Below are 15,870 nucleotides of genomic sequence, written 5' to 3'. Positions count from 1 at the left end.
AGATCTGTGAGCCCAAACAATCCATCTTCCCCTAGGCTGTGTCTGTCTGATATTTTATCACAGCAACACAATATAACTAACAAAACAAGAAGGGTTCTATTTCTTTCAGTTACTTACTTAACTCTTAGAAAATACTTTGTTTCTCTAGGATTGGTAGAATGAAATTTTCCCTGTGTAGAGCTGAACACACGTACAACTAGTTAAATAGACTTTATTCTTTTGTAGTTTGTGTGTGACTCTGACTCCTTCCCAGTTTCCCCTTCACCCTGGCCCTGCTCTGTATTCTCTGCTCTCATTCTCTCCCTCTCTAGTCTCATGAGCTGAACACCTTTTGGTTCCTACTCCCTATAGCTTTTATTTCCTGGAAACACTACCCTCCTCCACTGTGACTCTCATGTCTGTGAGACAGAGATTATTTTGACCTTTGAGTAGTTAGATTTGTCCTCATATCTCTTCACATGACTGATAATGAACTTAACACTTTTCATAAACGATTCAAGAAGTCCTTTCATTCCGGCAACGTCAGCTGACTACATCAGGAAGCAATAGATGCCACCTGTTGTGTGACTTCTCGTTCCTCATGCAACATTTCGAACTGGGGTCTATGTGCCTTCACACATTTGTGCATACTTGTGCCAGTTCTAACAATATAATCCATCAGAAATGCGGCTAAGAGGCTTACAAGGCTAGGTCATAGAAGATTCTAGACTTCAGGAACTCTTGCTCCTCGAGTCCTGAGAACTCTGAGGTCCAATAGTTCTGAGACTGTAATGTGGAAGATGCCAGGTCTCTTCCAGGCTAATTCCACCATCCAGCCTGCTCTCTGTTTTAGTGTGAGCGAAGGAGCATTCTCAAATCCGAGTCCTCTAAGTCAGCTGTACTGACCAGCTTCCCTAGTCTCATTAGTCATCTCAGCGAAGGCTTGGGGGCTGCGGCAGAGCAGGGGCAGCTTCGGTATCATTATTCAGTTCTGACCCACAGTGCCTGTGACCACGAAAGTAGTGTTTTACCTGTACTCAGGGATAACTTGTTACTGTTTGCTGCTGTAATAAAATACCATGACCAAAAGCAACTATGGAAGAGTTACTTGTTTTACAGTTCCAGAGGAATAAGGATCATCTCCATCATGGTGGCAAGGAATGGTCTCAGCTAGCAGGTGCTGTGACAGGAACAGGAAGTTGAAAGATCAGATTTCATCCATGCACAGGAAGGAGAGAGAGTGGAATAGGAGCCTGTGAACTCTCAAAGCCCCCTCCCCCAGTGATGTATTTCCTCTATCAAGTCTCCATTCCCTAAAAGTTCCGTCTCCTCTTCAAGAGGCACCAACAACTGGGGACTAGGTATTCACATGTCTTAGCCAATGGAGGCATTCATTTCTTATTTGAACCATCATGTTACCTAATTACCAAAGTAATTAGGCCACAATTTGTCATTCGGAGGGGAAACTCACCATAACCATGCAGTGTTATCACCCAAATTCCATACAGAGTACTTTGAGTTTGCATGCCACCCAGACCCTGAAGAGAATGGAGGTGGCTCCAAGGAGAATAAGGGCAATTCACAGGCAGCTGAAGGAGAGGAGAGCTTCACATTATAGCACTTGGAACTTGGCCAGTACTGTGACCTCAGGCAATATGGAAATGTAGGACATACTTAGTAAAATCAACAGTGCAATCAAGGATTATTCCAGTCGGTGTCGAAAGGGCCTCTTGGGTTCTTCATCATTTCCAATCAAATGTGGGTGGAGAAAGATGCATTAAAGGGTGAATTATCTAGTACTGTGAGTGGAGTATGGAACAAAGGCCCCCCGGACAGACTTTCAGAAGCCAAACATTCTTAGATTTGAAGGAGGCCCATGGGAAAAGAGATGGGACTTCACCACACACTCATTTTATTAAGATCTCAGGCTGGATTATGATGCTGCCTCATGGATACTTTAAAGTACAAAATAAAAATAAGAGAAAAATCTTCTCAGGTTCCAAACAATGTGCCACAAAGACCCCTTTCTGCAAAGAATCTTGTTTTAATTTATTTTTGATTATGTGTGTATGTGTGTTTGTGTGGGGGTATATTCTCAAGAGTGTGGTTGCTCACGGAGGCCAGAGGGGCTAGATCCCGTGGGGCTGGAGTTACAGGCAGTTTTGTCACTTGATGTTGGTACTGGCAACGGACTCTGGGTCCTCTGGGAAAGAAGTATTCACTTTTAACCACCAAGTCATCTCTTCAGCTCACACCCCAAATATCTTTAAAATAAAGTTTAAAAAATATTTTACCCCTTCCCTTCTCTTTTTCCAATCCTTCTCACATAATCCCACTCATACTCATAGCTTCATTTTCTTTAGTTCCTAAATGTGTGAAGATAACCTGCTTAGTCTGCACATATATATTTCAGATTTGATCACTTGGTATCAGATAATAAATTGGGGTCTTTCCTTCAAGGAAGACTGTTCTCCTGTTTTTAGCATTACATTGTTGCTTGTAGTTCTTTGTCTAGGGTTGGGCTCCATGGACGTTTGTCCTTCCATGTTAGCATGTCTGTTGGTATCATACTTGTTCTTGTCATGTTGAGGTAGACAAGCTGATGAGTCTTCATAGGAGTAGCTTTTCTGACATTTCTATGACACGAAACCACACACCAGAATTCCTATTCCTTTGGCTGCTACAACCCTTCTACCCCATTTTCCAAAGTGTTCCTTGATCTTTAGGTGAGGTAATTGTGTTGTAGATGTATGGGTTGGGACTAGGGCCACAACTCTTCATTTTTGATCAGTTGTCATTTTCTCTAATGGCCCCTGTCTGTTCTAAAGAGACATTCTCTGAATAAGGGGTGAGAAATACACTCATCTGTGAGTATAAGGATAAATGTTTTGGATGTATTTAGGATCTCTGCTGGTTTAGTGATGTGGCAGACCCAGGCAGTTGGCTGTTTCCAGTATCAGGCATGCCCTCTTGCTGAGTAAGCTTTAAGTGCAATTAGAAAGCTGTTGGTGGCTGCCAAGGCATGAGTGCCACTATGACATCCTTAGGTCACCCTAAGAACCTTAATAGCTTTGCCCCACTATGGCCTTATAAGGAGCTGAAGAAAGAGAAGACTATTTTGAAGAAATTTATGAGTATACATTCGTTGTCACAGAGTAGATTTAAAATGTATTCTAAGAGATGCACACAATTAAAGGAACCATACCAGATGGAATTTAATGAGAAAGCAGAGGTACAAAATGGAAATAAGTCTATAGATTTCCCATTTTTTCTGGGCAGAAGTTGGGTAGGAAAACTACTCAGTTTATAAACAGGAGCTGCCCCAATGGAAAAAGGAATTATCATAGAGGGCAGACTCAAGAGCTCTGGGATGTCACCTCCTAAAGAGAGGATGGAGTCCTAGGTAGGAAACTGGCAACACTGGCCAGCTGGGTTACAAGACTGCCATGAACATGGACTATGCTGTGGCTTTTAATTTTCTTCTTTTTCTTCAAGCTCACTGTTCCTTGGCTGACCATCATTATGAGTTGTGTCTGTTGGGTAGAAGCATTTGTATGTATGTATGTATGTATGTATGTATGTATGTATGTATGTATGTATGTATGCATATTCACTAAGAATCAAACCCAAACCCAAGCCTTCACTGACTGATGCTAGGTATGCACACTACCACTGAGCTACACCCCTAGCCAATTAGTTCTTTATAATAGAGTTTTCAGATCAAGAGACTCCGTAGTCAAGATATTGAACTTTACAAGCTTCATTTGCACTGGGTGATCATGTTTTGTTATTCAATGTCAATGTCTGGGACTCTGATGGGCACAGGACATTCACTCCATTTTGGCTTCTGCTTCAGGGTGCTCTCATTCTATCAGGACACTGCATGTTTTTCCACCAATGGCACAGTTTCTTCTCCTGTACATTTGCGTCCGTGATTCTGTGTCGGGTGCAGCTCCTTCCTGTTAAGGTGGTTTCTTGCTTAGTCAGCGGGAGAAGTTGGGTCCCTGGGGCTTTAGAAATGCAGCAGTGCCAGCTTTTCTGCTTTTGCTGATGATAGTGTCTCAGTCTGGAGTGGTACCCTCCTCCATCCCAGCCTGGGAGAGACGGAGGTACAGCAGATGGCAAGACCATTCTGAGTGTCTGCTTCATGACACCTACCCAATTTCCCTTCTAGAATTTTGTTTTTGTAGATGTGTTTCTGAATACTGTCTTCTTTGTTGGCAATTCCAGTGGGATTGGATTTTCAATTACCTGATGGGATGGCTTGTCCTTGAGGAGACATTTGGTTTGACAAATGTGCACAGTTAAGTTGGTTCTATTCAATTGACTTGTTCAGTATTCAGTTGGAAAGTCCGTACTCTGCACTAGGCCTCTGAGTAGGCGTTGCCTTAATGAGTAAAGAAGTGGTTTGATCTTTGAGTCACACGATAGAAAAAAATACAAAAAACCTTTAGAGCTTGGTTCATTCATTTCTGTGAGCTGTATTTTATAGTTGTAGAGATCAATTGACATCAAGAGGGAGTAAATGACATAGATTTATAAAATAAAATTTGTGTTTCTTAACTCAAGAATCCCATCAGCCATTCACTAATTCAGCAAATGTTTGCTGTATAACCTGCCTAGCACCTACCACACCGGGATGGTTAATATTGTTGACATGAAATTATCTAAAGTTACCCAGTGTCTGGGGGAGTTTCTAGATTAGATTAGTTGACATGGGAAGCCCCACCTGAACTGTGTGTGGCACTGTCCATGGCTAGGGTTCCAGACTGAGTTGGAGAAAGCGAGCTGAGGAACATTTATGCTTCCTTATGGCACATGCAGTGAGCCCAGCTGCCCCATGCTCCCGCACCGAAAATTCTCCACCATGAAGGGCTGTGACTCCAAACCATGAGTCAAGCTAAACCTTTTCTTTCTTAAATTGCTTTGGTCAGTTATTTTGTCTTAGAAGTGAGAAGAGAAACCAAAATGTATCATAGAATCTCAGTTGACCATTTCTAAATGAACGTCAGCATGGAAAGATAATAACTGCTATTGTGTTCCTTAGGCTTTGACTTTAAGTCTTAGGACAGGGTTCTCTTGTTTCCTCTAATTACTTTTTTCCTAGGGGGCTTTCTAGTAGGAGTAGGGTCAGGATCAGCTTCCCATGCTCACACAGAGGGGTGTCGGGGGTCATGGTGTTCTGTGTTGGGGTGTGGGGCACAGCTGTAAAGCTAAGACAGGTCAGAATGAGAGACCCTTTAAATAGATCTTTTTTGGCACACTCTATTTCTTTAGCTAGAGATTTGACTTGGGAGGGGCAATGATGGATAAGACCATCCCTTCTGGACTGCCCCGGTGATACTGGTTAATCCAAGGGCTAGGCTAGAGTGATCTGCAGAGGAGTAGATGCTGAATGGGAGGAGTCCCTCACAGAGATGATCAATCAACCGACCCCTTTCCCACCAGCCTAGTGCCTCTGAATTTAGGTGTAGTAGGTAGAAGAGAGGAAGAAGGAAGAAACAGAGGACGTGTACAGGAAAAGGAGACAGGGTTGGTGTTTTCTGTAAGGCAGGTGAATTCAGTTAATGGAGAAATTGGTTAACCCCTCACAGTTCTAGTAAATTTTGGTCTTAAGATGACCCTTTCCTGGCCAGGCAGTGGTGGTGATGCACGCCTTTAATCCCAGCACTCGGGAGGCAGAGGCAGGCAGAGCTCTGTGAGTTTGAGTCTAGTTAGGTCTACAAAGCTACACAGAGAAACCTTGACTTAAAAACAGTACCCTTCCCTTTAATTCTGAAAGCAACATGCCTTCTTTCTTCTGACGACCCTCTTGTGCTGTGGATGGTCTCTGTCTAAAGCAAAGGCTCATCCTGGTGTCTGACCGTCCTACCACCCTACAGAAGAATTCTGGGCTCTCAAAGCAGCACTTCACAGCATGTCCTGGACTGTGCTCTGGGTTCACCCAGTAACTATGACCCTTCCCAGCAACTCCACGTTGAACTTGTCACTTGCTCTTTGTTCTTCCCTCTGAGCATGCGTGGTGGCACCTCCTGTCGTTAACACACCTCTCTTGGAAATCAGCCCTATAGCTGGCCTTCCTTTAACCAAGGGAGATTTCCTGTCATTTTTCACATGCTGCATCCAGGACCCTAACTTGTCCTTTCGATCCCTAGAAGGCAGTAAGTCCCCAGAAAATACAAGGCTTCTTTGCTACTTACCATAGTTTCTCTGAGACTTCTCTGGGCCAGGATGCTTGGAAGATAAGAAGTCAATACATCTTCCCAGGGATGTGGATATGCTGCTTGAGTTCTTGATGTAGACTAGAGACCCTCGGGTGTCACTATAGGCCAGAGAGACTTTGGGAGAATGTATTCTTATCCCTTCCCCAAGTAAGCACAACCTTTCTGCTGGGTTGATGGATGTGAGTCAAGGAATCTCCATACAGGGCTAGAAGGACCAGGCTGCCACTGCAATCCTCAAGTCCAGACTGTAATATTATGGCTACATGTTTTCACAAATGAAAATTTTGAGCTATTTGTCAAGGTTGGAAGGGCACATTTATTATTTGATACTGAAAGTGCGTCCCTCCATTGGAGGATAGTTTTAGAAAGGTAAGCATTTAAAATCTGCTGTGACTTTGTAAGTATGGTCTTAGCATTTCTTTGCTTTGAACATTCTGGGCTCTACAAGTAAAACAAAATGCAAGCAAGTAGACAGATGCAACATAGATTTCCTTTACTTCTGAGGCATCTTCTCAAAGGCAATACTTTTGTGCTGAGAGCATTTAGGGCGGCATCGTGAGTCCTTCAGATACAAATGCTATGGGCGGTCACACTGAAGACAAACTCAGGAGGCTCCGATGAGACTTGCCTAGCACAGAGAGTTGGCACATGAAGCTGAAATAATAGGTAGTTTCTGGTACTATTTGCTGTCACTGTGGTGGTCTCTTTAGAGTTTTCTGGACAAGATGTCTGAGCTGGGGTACACAAAAAAGAGGTAGTCAGCTTATACTTCCTTAGCCCGGCTATAGAATAGAGAAACACGTGCTCATTGGTCCCTCACCCAGCTGCCTCATCCCTCTTGTCTTGGCCAGGGGCATTATGCTTTCAATTGCTACTTTGTAACCTTGCTTCGTCTTTTTCAAGTTATGCGAGCTGCACAAACCTATCCTTACACAAGCAAGTGCACCCTTTGCCTTATATTTGAGACAGAAAATGTCTGTCAGGAAGAGGAGGATGGTGAATGATCTTGTTCTCTCAGTGTGAGCAAAGTAGGAATAAACAAAACCCCACAAGTTTGTGCACTGGCAGAGTTACGGCTGTAATAAACACTGTCAGGCAGAGTCAGTCCCCTGATACCCTGTTATTGATTCTGCCCCAGGAGAAAAAGTCTTCTGCCAACAGTGTATCACTTTCCTCGATGTCAAGAGGGAGGACTGAGAAGGAAATCATGCCTAAGTACCCTTAAAAGAGGGAATGGGATCGTTTTACAGAAACAGTCCTTTTCCTTTTTGGCCAAGGCTTAAAAGGACACCAATGTCTTTCTATGGCGTTGACAATGCTGATTCCTTCTTCTGCTGTGCTAGGAACTTCCTTGGGGCATTGACTCTGTCTAATTCTCTATCCCCATGTCACAACTCCCAGAACTTGGTAAGCACTCACTCTCTGTTTTTGCATTGAACAAGTGAGTGTACTAGTTGCATAAGGCACAAAGTATACTGGCTCACAGTAAAGCAGTGTTTCAGTCCATCACAGCAAGAGAAATCATGGCCTAGCTGCTCAGTCTAGACGGGTAGGAGCTTGGAGCAGCAGCTGTTCACATAGTGTAGCTGGCATGCGGTGGGCTGTGTTTTCCCTGATGGAGCAGTATCAGCTATGCAACAAACTGGAAACCCAGTACCTTCATTATGTGTATTATGCATATGGGGGAGGAGTCAGAGAGTCTCTGTGGGTAAGCGGTCTCAGGCTGTACATCTGGGAGGAGGAAGCTGCAGGTTCTAGTTTTGCACACACAGGCCAACTGTTGGTAAACACTCATACAAGCATGCACTGTCAACATTCGGACTCAGGCCAGAAGGCTTTGCCAGCCCTTTGAGCCTGACCCAGATCTGAGACATTGGGTCCTTGACATGGCTGTACACATGTCAACAATATGTGTCCATCCAGGCCTTCACCCGCTCTCTCTATATTCGCTCAGGGCTTCTTTGGCTCTACACAGTCCACTGTCCTGCAGATTTCTTCATTTCCTTTATGGATGAATGAAGAACCAGAAATGCTAAAACTGTTAAAGGAGACAAGGGAGCAGGGGACACCCTCCAGGCCATGGTTCTTCCGAGTACCCCCTATCAGTCCGGGAGTCACGCCAAAGAGCTGACAACTGCGAATACACACAATTAAAAACCTCCGCACACAAAAGGAAACTGTGTGCATGAAGAGTGCACAGAATGGAAGAAAATCTTGGCCAGCTATACTTTAACAAGGGATTAACATCTGTATTATAAAAATAACTACAAAAGTAAACACCCCATTCACCCAACCTGAGTATTAGTAAGTTAGTAAATGAACTAAACACTTGTCTTTACAGAAACACAAAGGACAAGACAATGTTTTTACGTGCTCAGCATTCTTAGCTATCAGAGAATTCGAATTAAAACGTTGAGACCCGTCTCACTCCAAGCAGAATGACTGTAACTGAGAAATTAAAGCGCTTAGTCCTGCCTCAACTAGATAGGCCACTCTTTGTGGACACCCATGGGAGACCTGCTCCTTCCTGAACAGAAACAGAGGAGTGGATGGGAGAGGGAAGGGAGGTAGAGAGCAGGGGGGGGGGACTGAGGTCAGGAGATAAAATAGATGAACAGATTTAATTTATAAAAGAGTGTGAATTCTAATATGTGTATATGACAATGAATGTGGGAGATGCAGGAAACACGAACCCTAACTCACTGGAGGTGGGGGAGTAAACTGGTCCATCCATTATCGAAGTCAGTGTGGAGGCTTCTCAAAAGCAAAGCAAAACAAAGCATGTCCCAACTGTATTTTTTAATTGTATTGTCAGGGGAGTTTAAAATGGCTTTTTTTCCGACACCTTTCCTTTTGGTTACACCTCTGCCTCTGCCTTCCCCCATCCCCACAGACCCTCCCTCTCCAAGCCTTCCCCTCAAAAATGTTTGGCAGCTGTTAGGAATAAAGTGTAATGGGTTGGCAGCACATGTGGCTGGTCCGCTGGGACCGAGGTGGGTGATGGACAGTGGGCCAATTGGGAATCACAGACCTGTGGACGGGACTCACGTTGAAAAAGTTTTACCGAGGGGGAGGTAGAAAATAAGGTAAAGAGACACAGAGACAGGACAGAACTGGGTGGGGGAGAAGACGGGAAAAGTCCTGTCTGCCCTCCACTGGGAGGACAGCGGAACTGGTAGATACTTTAAAGAGCCAGGGCCTTGGGCCGCAGTGGGAGGCGGGGCCGGGTTTGCGTGGACTGCAACCCTGGCCACCGTGGCTCCTTTCTTTGAACTCATTTCTTTTGTGCTTTCCTTCTCTCTCTCTCATTTTTCTTTCTCTCTCTTTCCTTTCTTTCTTTTTCTCTTTTCTTCTTTTCTTCCCTCTGTCTTTTCTGTCTCTTCTCTCTCTCCTCTCTTTCTTTGAGACCATTCTGTTCCTTCCTAGCCTATCTTTAATGTTTTTTTTTTTTTTTTTTTTTTTTTTTTATTTTTTTTTTTTTGACTTTCCCTCTTTAACTAACTCCCAATGTTTTTCAGAACTAGCTGATCATTTAGTCATCATTCAAGCACAAGGAAAACATGTCCTGGGGTACTGGTTACAACACAAAACATATCATGAGCAGTCATGGCATCTGGGTCTAAAGAGGATTCTGTTTTTCTCTAAGTTGCGAGCCTCAAACTTAATGGGTTAAAAAGACTTTTCAAGAAATACAGGTAAACATAACTAAGTCTGTTAAATATTGATGCTTTTCCTAGTTGTCTGGACCAAAATGATCACACAGGTTTTGTTGAGATAATTGATCATAAGTAATTAATTGTTATTAAATTAGCAAGGCCAAGGGTAATAATACATATTTTTTTCTTTTTCTTTTTAAAGATTTATTTACTAGATACACAAAAGACAAAAAAACCTATAAGGTTAAAAAAATAAAGAAAAACTTTTTTTTTTTTTTTTTTTTTTTTTTGCCTAGCCTATTCTTAAGTTCATTTCTTTACTTGCTTAATGTTTAGCTTGTGTGGGGTGGGATGGGATGATGTGGATCATATCAGATGAATAGCTCGCTAAGATTTTCTACTTCTGTGGGTACCTTCATCACAGTGTGATGTTTCCTTTGCAGTACAGAAGTTTTTTTTAGTTTCATAAGGTCCCATTTGTCAAACGCTGGCCTTGTTCCTCTTGTTCCTTGTGTGACTTGTAGGTTTCTGCCCTGAAAGCCCTTTTCTGTACCTGTAGTGGGAGACATTCCCTCTGTTTTCCTCTGGCATGTTCAGGGCTGTGTTGAGGTCCCTGATCCATTTGGAGTTGAGTTTCTGCAGATCAACAGATAAAGATCTAGTTTCATTTTATCAAAGTTTATAATTCTGTTTCTCTTGATTTTTAAATGGACAAAGCTGGGAGGTGGGGGGGTCTGATGGGAGGTGGGGAGCAGAAAAAGGATGGTATGATCATAATATGTTGTATGCATGTGTAATCCTTTTAAAGAATAATTGTTTAAAAACTGCCAACTACTACTCCCTTCAGTTTGAGATACAAAATCAGTTACAGCGAATTCTTTTACCTTGATATCAAATCTTTCCTCCATGAAGTTTTGAAGCTTTTATTTTGTTTTTGTTTTTGATTTTCAAGACAGGGTTTCTCTGTATTGCTTTGGAGGTTTGGAGGTTTTCCTGGAACTAGCTCTGTAGACCAGGATGGCCTCAAACCCACAGAGATCCACCTGCCTCTACCTCCTGAGTGCTGGCATTAAAGGTGTGATCCACCAATGCCTGTGGAAGCTTTTTCTTTTTAATGTTCATTTTAGGAATATTTATGAACTGAATAGCTGTTTTAATCATTTGAGTACTTTATATTTTCTAAATAATTAGGGATGCATAAAACGGTTTCATTTGGGTGTATCAACATTATTTTGTGCTTATGTATAGGTCTGGTGCTTCCAATTGCCTCTCAAGCAATATTTTTAAATTTTCTGATAGAATCCATACAAAATGCAATAAAACAGAAATTTCAATTGTTAGAAACTAAAAATAGATCTACTGTATGACTCAGGTATTTCACTCCTGGGCGTGGTCTCAAAAAAAAAAAAAACCCACATTCTCCTACAGAGACACTTGTACATCTGTTTTTACTGCAACTGTCTTCACAGAGGCAAGGAGATGAAATCAGCTGAGACTTCTATCAGCAGATGAGTGAATAATGAAAATGTGGTACCTGAAACTTTCTACTAATCTCAGTGTTGGCCAGGGGCTGCAGAGATGGCTCTGTAGTTAAGAGCACTTACTGCTCTTGCAGAGGAACCAGGTTTGGTTCCCAGACCCATATCAGGCAGATAACAACTGCTGTTACTTTCAGCTCCAGGGAATCTGGCTCAGACACTCACTTCTGGACTTTATGGGCACCAGGTATGCACATGGTTCCACAAACATACGTGAAGGTACTCACACAAAATAAAACCAACAACTATGGTAACCAATGTGTCTGCAACTTTCTTTCCCCCGAGACTTTAAAAGCATCGGTGATCCTTTGTAGGCCAATGCATAATCTTCAAGTTCTCTCAGTCTCACTTCAAACCCAGCTGAACTCAACCAACAATAGCCAAGCTCAGCTGTCTTAAAAGTCCTTCACTAACTTAAATAATCCGTTGCTTTTTAATCATTCAGCCTTGCTCAAAATTTCAGGATATGTGTAGGATGTAGAGAAATTCTTTGCTAGAATGTAACAAAGGGTGTGTGTGTGTGTGTGTGTGTGTGTGTGTGTGTGTGTGTGTGCGCGCTCTGCACATACTGGGGAGCCCATCCCAGTGGATGAGACTATCCAGAGTCTGCCAGCATCCTGGTCCCACCTCCAACCATGGTAGGAGGTAAGCTTGGGCCTGTTTCCAGCCTGCCTTCTGAGGCCCTGATATGAGCCTCCCGAGGAATGGCAAGAAAAAAGATTCATTGACCAAAGAAAATCTTAAGTTCAACAAATCCCTAATATAAAATATCGAGGAAACATGGGACACTGTGAAAAGGCCAAACCTAAGAATAATAGTTATAGAAGAAGTTGGAGAAGCCCAACTCAAAGGTGCAGAAAATATATTCAACAAAACCCTAGAAGAAAACTTTTCCAACCTAAAGAAAGATATGCCAATGAAAATACAAGAAGCTTACAGAACACCAAATAAAGTGGACCACAAAAGTTCCCTTGCCACATAATAATCAAATCACAAAACATACAGAATAAAGAAAGAATATTAAGAGCAGCAAAGAAAAAAGGCCAAATAACATATAAAGGCAAACCTATCAGAATTACACTTGACTTCTCCATGGAAACTCTGAAGCCAGAAGATTCTGGGTAGATATTCTACCAACAATAAGAGACCACCAATGCCAACCCAGACTGCTACACACAGCAAAGCATTCACTTAGTATAGATGGAGAAACCAAGATATTCCAAGACAAAACCAAATTTAAATAATACTTATCAAGTAATCCAGCCCTGTAGGAAGTTCTGGAAGGAAAACTCCAACCCAATGAAGTCAACTACAACCACAAAAACATAGGCAATAGATAATCCCACTTTACCACAGCCAAAAGAAAAATGGAGGGAAATCCACACATAATACCACTACCACCAACAAAACAAAAGACCTGGTTGGCCCAAACATCTCTGTACAATAAAGGAACTTCCAGGGCATCACCATCCCTGACCTCAAGCCCTATTGTAGAGCTGTAGTCCTGAAAACAGCTTGGCACAAAAGTAGACAGGAAGACCAATAACCCTGAACTGAAAACCCTGACATTAACCCACACACCTACAAACACATGGTTTTTGACAAAGAAACTAAATTTATACAGTGGAAAAAAGAAAGCATCTTCAACAAATGATGCTGGCATAACTGGATGCAGATGTGTAGAAGACTGCAGATAGATCCATATCTACTGCCATGCACAACACTTAAGTCCAAATGGATCAAAGACCTCACTATAAACTCAGTCACACTGAACCTCTTAGAAGAGAAAGTGGGAGGTACTTTTGAACAAACTGGTACAGGATACTGCTTCCTGAACAAAACACCAGTAGCACAGACACTGAGATCAACAATTAATAATTGGGACCTCCTGAAACTGAGAAGCTTCTGTAAGACAAAGGACATATTTAACAAGACAAAACAGCAGCCCACAGAATGGGAAAAGATATTTACAAATCCCACATCTGACAGGGCTGGTTTTCAAAATACACAAAGAACTCAAGAAGCTAGTTACAAAAACAGCAAATAATCTGATTAAAAAGTGGGGTACATAACAAAATAGAGAGTTCTCAATAGAGGGATCTAGAATGGCTAAAAGACACTTAAGAAAGTGTTCAATATCCTTAGCCATCAGGGAAATGCAAATCAAAACAACTCTGAGACACCATCATACTCCTGCCACATTGGCTTAAATCAAAAACACCAAAGACAGTTTATGCTGGAGAGGATGTGGAGAAAGGGGAACACTCCCCTATTGCTGGTGGGAGTGCAAACTTGTACAGCCACTTTGGAAATCAGTATGGTAGTTCCTCATAAAAATGGGGATAAGTCTACCTCAAAACCCATAAATTCCACTCTTAAATATATACGCAAAAGATGCACATTCATATCACAAGGACATCTGTTCGACTATGTTTGTTCATAGCAGCATTGTTTGTAATAGCCAGAACCTGGAAGTAACCTAGATGCCCCTCAACTGAAGAATGAATGGAGAAAATGTGGTACATTTACATAAGGAGTACTTTTCATTGAAGAGAAACAATGAAATCTTGAAATTTGAAGGTAAAATGGATGGAACTAGGAGAAACCATCCTGAGTGAGGTAACCCAGTTACAAAAAGACAAACATGGTATGTACTCACTCATATATGGATGTTAAGCATAGAGCAAAGGATCCCCAGCCTACAATTCACACTTCCAGAATAGCTAGGAAACAAGGTGGCCCTCCTGAGAAGGGAAAAGGAACAAGATTTCCAAGCAAAGTGGGAGCAGGGGGCAAGGGGAGAGGGAGAAAGAGAAAGAGAAGGGGAGAAGATGAGGGGAGAGGAGGGCATGAGGGAGCAGGAGGATGGAGTCAGGTAAAGAACAGAGAAGAGCAAGAAAAGAGACACCATGATAGAGGGAGCCATTATAGGTATAAAGAGAAATCTGGCACTAGGGAAATGCCCAGAGATCTACAAGGATGACCCCAACTAACAATCTGAGCAATAGTGGAGAGGCTACCTTAAATGCCCTTCCCCAATAATGAGATTGATGACTACCTTACATGCCATCCTAGAGCCCTCATCCAGTAGCTGATGGAAGCAGAAGCAATGCCCCCACCCCCACCCCCCGCAAACACTGGAATCCAGTCCTAATCATATGACAGAATGTGAAGACTTCCCATGGAAGGCCTCCCTCTCCCTGGGGAGGAGAAAGGGGATGGGATGGGGGTTGTGAGGGGGACAGGGGAGGAGGGGAGGGTGAGGAGACTGGGATTGACATGTAGAACAAGCTTGTTTCAAATTTAAATAAAAAATACTAAAAAAGAGAAAGAATGTAATGGGTGGTCTATAGTTAATCTCTAATAGTCCTTTTCATCATGTCTTTTATCCCCAGAATCACTAGGGAGGGTTTATAGTGGGATTCTGTACTACATTGGCAAACTCTTTGAAACTCTGTTCACAGGCTAGTCTCAAATGAGAAGAAGCACACAGTCAGGTCCAGTCAGAGCAATAACACTCTTCTACTATCAGTTGTATTTTCAGTTAATTATATTTTACTATGGTCACAATTCCCAAGAGATCCAACTGGGAGGGAAGGTATGTTTTGGCTCACTGTTATCAGACGGTTTTCTGTTCATCATCGCAGAGAAGGCATGGTGAGGTGGCTCCTTCTGCCTGGCCAGAGACAATAGGGCTGTGGGCCAAGAAGCAAAGTCTGACTTACAGCCTTCAAGTCCCCACCTCTAGTGACCTAATTCTGCCAACTAGACCCCATTTGTAAAGGCTCCAGAGCCTCCCCAAGTAGACTGCTACCAGATGGGAGTGGTGGGTCATTGAAGGCATGAGTCTGTGGGTGCTGTTTTAGATTCAAACTGTTAACTATGGTCAAATGGAAGAAAAGAATAGATGCTCCGCCATTCACGATAAAGGGAGAGTTGCCCACCAAGACCTAGTTGTTTCCTCCTCATTCCCATAGATGGTCCTTGGATCAGCCTCTACCAGATGCTGTTGATCTAGTTTGTGTGCTTGTGGACTGGATGTGGAGCTGTGACCAATGGTGTCAGTCAGCCTGCCTAGGAGGTAATTGCCGACATGCATTGTGGTTCCTTTGAACTGTAGAACCGATGGCTTCATTAGTCATGGGTGTTTGTTTCAGAAGCGAATTTGTTTCTGCAGAACATTTGAGAGTTTGCTGCGTGCCAAGAACTCTTCTAACCATTCTAGTTACAACCGCTTACTGAATCTTCCATGTGTTTTTATGAGGCCAAGTCTAATGTTACTCTTAGTACAGATGAGGTGGAAAGATTTGTACCAGATGGCAGGGCTAAGGCTTGAGACAGTACTTTTATGGTGTCCCGCGTCTTAAGACCTTTGGTTGAACTAGAGAAATACTCTGTAAGCTGAAAAGTCTAAGATATCCCCGTACATCCAAGATGGTGAGTGAATAAGTTGCTTGTCACTTGACATGTATC

The sequence above is a fragment of the Phodopus roborovskii genome, unplaced genomic scaffold, assembly GCF_943737965.1.
Source record: "Phodopus roborovskii unplaced genomic scaffold, PHOROB, whole genome shotgun sequence".
NCBI lineage: Eukaryota > Metazoa > Chordata > Mammalia > Rodentia > Cricetidae > Phodopus > Phodopus roborovskii.
This window is presented reverse-complemented; position numbering follows the sequence as displayed.